A 9,435-nucleotide genomic window follows, 5' to 3' on the forward strand; every position below is an offset into this window, starting at 1 on the left:
GTATTGACAGGTCCTATTTCTCAAAATCCATATTACCGACCAAAAATGTAAACACACTCAATTAGTGAGCGTGCACTCCAATACTGAACACACATGCCATCAAGGAGAAAAAATGTAGTAACAAAAGGGCTGTATCTGCAGGTATCAGCACTGCCCCTCCTAATATTTTCCTGCAGGAACGTTTCATGGCCTCTAATTCTCCACCTATTTTTTGTTCATTTAGAAGCCAATAAAGATCCTACTTAGGCCTAATAAGTACTAAATAGAATGGAGGCACTTGTATCAAGGAAATCTCAGCCTGACATTGATTAAGGGCCCTCAACTCCCAAGCCCAGAGGCCCCCATCAGCGTCTCATTTAACCTCTAGTTAATCCTGCTGTCCTTCAAGTCACAGAATTTTTTAATGTTTTTATCTCATTTTCTTACCAATTTTGTTTTCTGCTTTGTTTCATTACTAGTAATGTACTACCATAGTTTCACCTTGGCTGAACAAGCAAAAGTATTTCAGGTAATTTAAGGTTAATTGGTCTTTGTGAGTACATTGGAATCTCAACCCCACTTCAAGCACTGTTTCTATGGGAACAGAGTCCTCTAAACAATCAACTTAGAAATGCACTTTTGTTCACGTCCTGTTTGTACTTTTGGTGAAAGAACAGGAATTCTCCTGGAATCCGGATCTCTAGCTTTCATGGAGACTGAAGCAACCCACACAGGCCATTGCCTTTGGGTGTCCTTTTGAACCTCAAGCTTTGAAAAAAAACTGGTTCCTGAAGCCACTTTTGAGGCAAACAATGGCCCAGATAAACTAGTAAGACCATTTTGCTCTGGGCATTTTGCTTTTTTGAAGAATTCAGTCTGTTTTGGGAAACTGACTCCAAAGATCTGCCTGAGAGCTATGTTTAGGGTAAATCAGTAATTTTTTTAAGTGGTCTTCAAGACAGTATTGTATGAAATACCTGTCTAATGTCTGTAATCAAACTGTCACCCTCTTGCTAACCAGAAAATTATGTATCTTGAAGAAACCAGGTTCTCAGAGGTCGACCTCACGCCTTGTGTCAGCCTTTTGGGAAACCAAGTAGCTCCTCCCAATGTGGCCTTGACCTGCAGTTAGCCTAATTGAAAATCACAGAATCAGAGTGTGTAAGCGGAAGTAGACACATTTATAACAGTGATCAAAGAATTTGAAAATTCATGACCATAAGGAGTATGTGAAGACACCCTAAAACTGAGACACTGGCCTAACTAAAATGGCTAACACAAGGTTTGGCTCGGACTCCATTTTATCTTAGGCTCCACTTCTACATCTGAGACAGTGACCCATGACTGTTAATAGGTAAACGAGGGAGGGCCAGCTTGCCTTCAGGAAGAACACTTAATATGTTTCAAGTAGATTAACTAAAGACCTCCAACAGGAGGGGTCCATTCTGTATTATCTTGCTAATCATGTATTCTCTAATGGAAACGTGGTTGTCACATGAAAATTTTTCTATACCTTCTGTTTCCTCTAGACAAAGTTTGTGTGCTTCTTATGGATATATGTTTTCATTTGGTGGATCCAACTATACTAGTTTAGATGATTCCTCTCCAACTGACTGTGAGTTTACGTCGGCAGTCTGTTGCTTAGATTCCTGGCAAATGTGTGGGCAATACACTTTGGGAACTTTTGGGTTACCTTTAGATATTCATAGTAATGATACTAGTAAAAATTGGGGAAAAAACCCAAAAACCTATTGCCGTTGAGTCGATACTGACTCATAGCGACCCTATAGGACAGAGTAGAACTGCCCCCATGGGGTTTCCAGGGAGCACCTGGTGGATTCGAACTGCCAACCTTTTGGTTAGCAGCCATGGCTCTTAACCACTCTGCCACCAGGGTTTCCTGGAAAGATAAAGTTAAATTGCTACACATTGTAAAATGAGAGTCAGAAGAAAACCCATTGGTCTAACACAGGGTAGTGCTGGTCATTTCTAAGAGCTTTAATTCCTACTTACGGTATAGCTGAATTAGGAAAATCTTTAAGAAATTTATCAATCACTACGGGATAAACAGCAGACAAAGTTGTTGATAAAATGGAAACAGCAGTGATCTCTGACCTGATTAGCCAAGGTGGCATAGATAACAGAATAGCCTTGGATTTTTTATTAATCTAAGAAAGTGGTGTCTGTGCTGTAACAAATACCTCTTGTTGCATTTAGATAACACAGAAGTAGGGCAAGATATACAGAGAATTAGACAGCAAGCTACTTGGTCGGACACTATAACACCCCTACAAACAGCAGATTTATTTGGTTGGTTACCATCAGGAATAAGTACACGGGCTAGGTCACTATTACAAGAAAGAGTAAAATTCTTAATCTGCATCCTCATAGTATTAGGCATAATAAAACTTACCTCTATTTGTGTTACACACTTAAAAGGCAAAAGAAAGGCTTGGGCTAAAATGTTCACGTATGTCGATTCTGCTCATTTCTCTGCAATGCAGTTGATGGAAATGTCACTCTTAAGATACTGGTGAAGGTGGTATCTGGTGGAAAACCAGCACCATGAGTTTAAACAGCCTGCCATGGCCACTATCTAGGAGCCCAACTAAGTCTAGGTTTTGATCATCGATATGTTATCTCCAATCTTTGTTCAAAAGGAGGGAGTGACTTAGGAGTTAAAATTGGAGCCATTATTCCCTGTCCTTGAGTATAAAGAATGTGACCTAGCTGGGCTTACAAAGGCTCACAAGAGCACATCAACTGGGCCTGAGGTATGAAAACAATAGCTAGGACAATCTTGGAAAACATCTTTTAGAAACCTTTCACATAAATCTTTAGCTACAGCACAAAAGACACACATTTTCCACTCTTATTTTTTCCTATTAGCATTTAGTAAATAGTAAGATTTGTTGGACCAGTGAAGACCCTCCTAACTGTTGTTAATGAAATCTATACCAACGATTAAGAAAGATAATTCGAAATGTAGAATCATGGTGATTTAGCAGTTTTTAGCCAATCTGTGAAAAAATGAAGCTTTTAATGATTTTACCCACTTGTAATGTCAATATATACTGATGATTCTGTAACATTCCTTGAACTTGGACAGACATGGCTCTGGCAGCATGCCTGTCCGTTTCCCATTTTTGCCTCTTGGAACATATGCTGAATAAAATCTTTCTTCTTTTTTTGCTATAACTTTATGGTGATTTTACCCTAGGACATGTTGAAGCCTTCCTACATGGGCAATGATGTTCTTTTTAGTATTATTAGTCTATGAGTAAGCTGTAGTTTATGTATTTTAATTAGATTTAAAATATAGGAATTTGTACAATAGGTTGTCATAACGAACCTTGAAGATTAACTGCCCACAGTTAACTACTACTCAAAGCCAACACCTATTCCAAGTGCTTATAATACACCACTGTACCATGCTGAGCATTCATGGACAGGATTTGATTTAGTCCTAGCGACAATACTGAGTTAGGTCTTTGTATTATCACTCCCACTTTAAAGAGAAGCACCCAAGGTCTGGAGTCAGCTCCCTAGGTCACAGTAGGTAAAGAGTAGATAAAAATCATCTGGAATTCCTACCCCCAGCTGCCCCAGAGTAGGGCTCACACACAGCAGGGTTTCCTTGGCCTCTTCAGAGGACTGGCCAGACCATCAAGCCTCTCCCGGCTATGATCTCCAGACCTTTATGTCCAGACTATTTGGGAACTGGCATTCTGCAATCTTAAGAGATCATGAAATTTTCATCCAAAAAGCCTATTTTGTGTTTTCAATAACCATGACCTAGGGTTCCTGGGCAACACAAATGATTCTCATTGGGCTACAAACCAAAAGGTTGGCAGTTTGAACCCACCCAGCAGTGCCACAGAAGAAAGGCCTGACAATCTACTTTCCAGCCTTTCAAAACCCTATGGAGCACAGTTCCACTCTCACACACATACAGTCACCATGAGTTGGGACTGACTCAACAGCAGCAGGTTTTGTTATGTCTATTACATAATAAATATGCTTGATATGAATTTTTATTCAGAAATAAAACCACTCACAGCTGATACAAAATGTGTGCTCCTATACTGGTTTTTTTTTTCCCCCTGAATAAGTTATTTGAGAACAATTACAGAAACAAATCCACTTCCATTTCTCAAATGTTTACCTTGACAGCAGCTTCACGGAATACTAACTACTGGGTTTCACAATCATTTTCCTTGCTAACACCCCATCGTTTCTCTCACACAAAAACTTTTGCCTGAAGCCTACCCTGGAAAAGACCAAGGTCCCCATGACCTATTGGTTTACCATTTGATCAGGCCACTTGGTTTTTAAAAAATGGCCAATAATAAAAAAAAAACAACAACTCAATCAAAAAACAAGCAAAGGACCTGAGTAGACATATTACCAAAGAGGATATTCAAATGGCCAACAAGCACATGAAGAGATGCTGAACATTTTTTTTTTTTAAGGGAGACACAAATCAAAACCACAATATCACCTCACCCCCACTGGAACGGCAAGGATCAACACACATAAAACAAGAAGTCCTGAGGAGGTCGTGGAGAAGCCAGAGCCCTAATCCATTGCTGATGGGAATGTAAAATGGTTCAGTCACTGTGGAAAAACGTTTGGCAATTCCTCAAAAAGTTGAACACAGAACTACCACGTGACCTAGCAATCCCAATTCTAGGTATATACCCAGAAGACATGAAGGCAGGAATGGAAATAGAAACCTATACACCAATGTTCATTGCAGCACTTTTCACAATAGCCAAAAGGCAGAAACCACCAAAATGTCCATCAACAGATGAATGGATACACCAAATATAGTACACACATACAATGGGCCACTCCTCAGCCATAAAGAGAAATGAAGGCCCAGTGCGTGCCACAGAGTGGGCAAGCCTTAGAAACACCCTGCTGAGTGAAATACGTCAGTTGCAAAAGGCCAAATGCTGCATGATCTAACTTCTATGAAATAAGCAAATATAGAGAAACCAAAGATCATCAGTGGTTACTGGGGTAGGGAGGGAGGGGGAAAGGGGAAGTTTTTGCTTAGGGACCAGTGAGTTTGTGTTCACGGTGGCGGACTATTTTGAAAAAAGGTAGAGATAATGGTGGCACAACATGAAAAATATAATCAATGTCACTGAGTTGTAAAAATGGAAGTTGTTGCACTGGTGAATGTTTTGGTGTGTATATTTTCATCGCCAGAAGAAAAAAATGGCCATCGATACAGACCATCTCCATCCAGCCACACCGAGAATCTCAGTCTCCTGTGAATCATGGTAAGCAGGAATTTGAGCTGCAGCCTCTTTAAAACTCCTTTTCAGTGAACACAGGAGAGTGAGGGCGGGAAGTGGGGACAGGTGAGTCAGAGCCCAAAAACAAACACCGGAGAGGACTTGTGACTGAACTTTGCTTACCAGGCCCCCAAAGCGCCGGGAACAAAGGAGAGGAGTTTGTTTCTACAAGTCAGGATACGCTGGCTGTATTATAAAAGAATGAATCCTATTGCCAGGCCCTCCTGCCCTGAGGCTTTCACTAAGAGAGGTGACTGGCAGTTCCTCCAACACCCGTTCAGGATTAGATTTCTATCTAATAATTACAAAACATCTGCTTCCTAAGGTCCATTAAAAAAAAAAAAAAACCAGTTGCCCTCAAGTTGATTCCAACTCATTGCAACCCCAAGTCCATCACAGTAGAACTGTGCTTGATAGGATTTTCAATGGCTGATTTTTTGGAAGTAGATCACTCTTTCTTCCCAGGCATCTCTGGGTGGATTCAAACCACCAACCTCTCAATTAGTAGCCAAGCATTTGTTTCACCGTTTGTACCACCCAGGGACTGCTGTGGGCTTCATGACCACCCCTGAAATATTTTGTTGCTCTCCCCTTGAGCAAGGCCCCATTTTTCCAAAGCATCTTTGCACCAGGTTTTTGAACCAGCTTGGTCTGGTTGCCCTGCTGAGAATTTGCATTTCTAACAAGTTCCCTGGTAAGAATTTGTATTTCCACCCCAGATATACTGAATCGGGATCTACATTTTAACAAGATTCTGGGTGTATAACTTCCTGGGAACTTGTTAGAAATGCAAATTCTCAGCAGGAGTTCAAACCAGAATGAACTGGTTCAAAATCCTGGTCTACACAGCACATGAACAACCTGCACCTCACAGAGATGCTACCCTACTAAATGGCAGTGATTTGGAACACATATTTATAGTTTCCTACTTTATGGGCACAAATTTTGACCAATTTTTCATTATTAGTCAGTAGCAAAATGTCTTACCTGCCAAAGAAGAACCATATTATCTCCCAACAATTAAGAACAGACTGAATTCGGGACCAGAAGAACTAGATGGTGCTCAGCTACCACTATTACCCCTTCTAATCAGGACCATAGTAGATGGACTATGATAGAAAGAGAGAAAAATGTGGAATAGGACCTCAAATTCCTAAAAAAAAAAAAAAAAAGACTGGACCAGTTGAGACTGGAAGACTCCTTGAGACTTTTGCCCTGAGATACTCTTCAGACCTCAAACCAAAACTAACCCCTGAGGTTACCTTGTGGCTAACGAACAAATCAGTTCAAAAATACTGAATATCACCTATAAGTACTGTGCACCTTTAAAAATTCACCTATATCAAACCAAATGGTCAACAATTACTTTAAAACAAAGACGAGAATGTAAGAAGAGGCAGGGAAACTAGATTAGTGAAAACAGGACAGCCAGGAATGCTATAATGAGACTGTTCACATATTGTGAAGCCTGTAACCAAAGTCACTGAACAACTTGTGTAGAAATTATTGAATGGGAACCTAAATTACTGTGCAAAACTTCACCAAACACACAACGAAATATTATTTAAAAAAAAAAAGAATAGATTAGATTCAGCATCCAACAGTTTGGAAGCATTTAGCTACAAGTAACAGCACAGCCCCTGAGGCAAAGAGGGGATTTGTTATTGCAAGTGAGGGGGAGCAGCTCTACAGTGAATGAACTCCCACCTCAATAAGACCATCGAGGACCCAGACTCTCTCCATCTTGGTGCATCCAGCAGAAAGAGCGTTTTCTCCTTTCCTTTTGCCTCTTTTAAAAGCATGGAAAACGTGTTTCCCAGAAGGTACCTACCCCCAACTTACCCTCACTGGCCAGAAGGGCAATGATGATGTCTTAGTCACCTAGTGCTGCTGTAACACAAATTACCACAAGTGGATGGCTTTAACAAAGAGAAATTTATTTTCTCACAGTTTAGGAGGCTGGAAGTCCGAAATCAGGGGGCTGGCTCTCACAGAAGTCTCTGTCTGCTTTAAAGGAAGATCTTTGTCTCTTTGAGCTTCTGCTCCTGGGCGATCCTTATGTGTCTTGGCACCTCTCTTCCCCCATCTCTGCTCTGCTTTCAGATTTAATCGCTTTTATATTTCAAAAGAGATTCACTCAACATACACGCTAAACTAATTCTGCTTCATTAACATAACAAAGACAAACCATTCCCAAATGGGATTATAACAACAGGCATTAAAAAAAAAAAAAAAAATTGCCATCGAGTCGATTCTGACTCATAGCGACCCTATAGGACAGAGTAGAACTGCCCCATAGAGTTTCCAAGGAGCAGCTGGTAGATTCGAACTGCTGACCTTTCAGCTGGCAGCCAAGCTCTTAACCACTGAGCCACCAGGGCTCCATCCACAGGGATAGAGGTTATGATTTACATCACATATTTTGGGGGCACATAATTCAGTCCATAACAGATGCCCATGCCTGAAACAACGTCAGGCGAAGGAACAGGACCCCTGTGATAGGAGAACCCTGTGGTCTTCAACTAGGAGAAGAGAGGGTGGAGGACAGTGACCTCAGGGGACATTTCTCGTTGTCACAATTCAACTCGGGGTGAAAGGGGATGCTACTGACATCTAGTGAGTAGAAGCCAGGGATGTTGCTAACCATCCCACAATGCACAGGGCAGTCCCACAGCAAAGAGCTGTGCAGCCCAAAAGTCAAGATTGCCGAAGTGGAGAAACCTCACCTTAACCCATTCATGATACAACCTGGGCCTGGGATGAGGCCCCTCCTAAAAGTTCCTGGACCCTCAGAGGAGGGCAGATACAAGAGCAAAATCAGGGCTCTATCCAGGAAAAGCGAATGGCTATCAGGTAGACAAAGGTCTCTGGGTGGTGCAAACGGTTTGTGCTTGAGTTTCATGGAAGAAAGGTCACCATGGAAGAAAGATCTGGAGATCTGCTTCCACAAAGACCACAGCCCAGAAAACCCTACAGAAGGCAACTCTACTGTTTTAACACATGGGGTTGCGATGAGTCAGAGTCAGCTTGATGGCAACGAGTTTGGTTTTATTGGGTAGACAACTTACAGTGTGTGTTCAGACTTCTTAGACGTAGCTTCTTCTAGGTTATACGCTGTAACACTGGAGATGATTCAAAAGGAACTCACTGGCTCTTAAGCTCGCTGCACATGAGCAGTATCCGGGGAGCATTTCAAACTCCAATAGCCAGGCAGCACCCCCACCCGTCAATCAGAATCCCCGCAGGTGGGCCCCTGGCGTCAGCATTTGTGTTAAACTCACCTTGCAGACCACTTCTGAGGCCTGTCTACTGCTGATCACTGGATGAGATAGTTCCCCAAGCAAATTAGATGGGATCCTGCCAAGCTTTTGTCAACCCAGCTGACACTTCTGATTTGGACAAATGAGACTCTGGCACAAGTTATCTGGCACACAACTCAACTTGTGTGTCATGTTTGCTTTGACTGCTTCCTTGTGGTGCCGCTGTTCAAACAAAAGGATTTCTGATTTCCTGCCTGACAGGTGGCGTCCCCTTAGCCAGCTTCAACTTCAGAATTACCTGACAGTTTTGGGCTGCCCAGCCTGTGCCAGGGACGGTGCTAGGTGCCTTCGCCTGCATTGTCTCAGGAACCCCACAGGAACACCGGAAGATTGCTGGCATTATCAAAAAGTTCTCCAGCTGGCTTGATTCTTCCCCTAATCAGCTCTCAAAGACATCCATTCCTAAACCATTGCTGGAGAGCATTCAGCTGCTAACCAAAAGGTCAGCAGTTCGAATCCACCAGCCGCTCCAGGGGAGAGAGATATGGCAGTCTGCTTCCTTAAAGAGGACCCCTTGGAAACTCTATGGGGCAGTTCTACCCCATCTTACAGGGTCACTATGAGTCGGAATTGACTCAATGGCAATGGGTTTGGTTTTTTTGTCTTGTTTTTTTGACCATTTATAGGTCTGTAGATGTTGCCGTTGAAACCCACCAAGGATTTGCAGAAAGAAACTCTAAATATTAAATATTTAAAAACTAAAGCCTTATTATGTGGAAAAAAAACTCAGTTAATTTTGATGGGCTTTGGATAATCATTAGAACAGCCATTCTGGAAATTTAAATAATACAGCTGTTTCATTAAAAGATACATTCTTCTGAAAACATAGC

Source organism: Elephas maximus, chromosome 21 (genome assembly GCF_024166365.1).
Source record: "Elephas maximus indicus isolate mEleMax1 chromosome 21, mEleMax1 primary haplotype, whole genome shotgun sequence".
Classification (NCBI taxonomy): Eukaryota; Metazoa; Chordata; class Mammalia; order Proboscidea; family Elephantidae; genus Elephas; species Elephas maximus.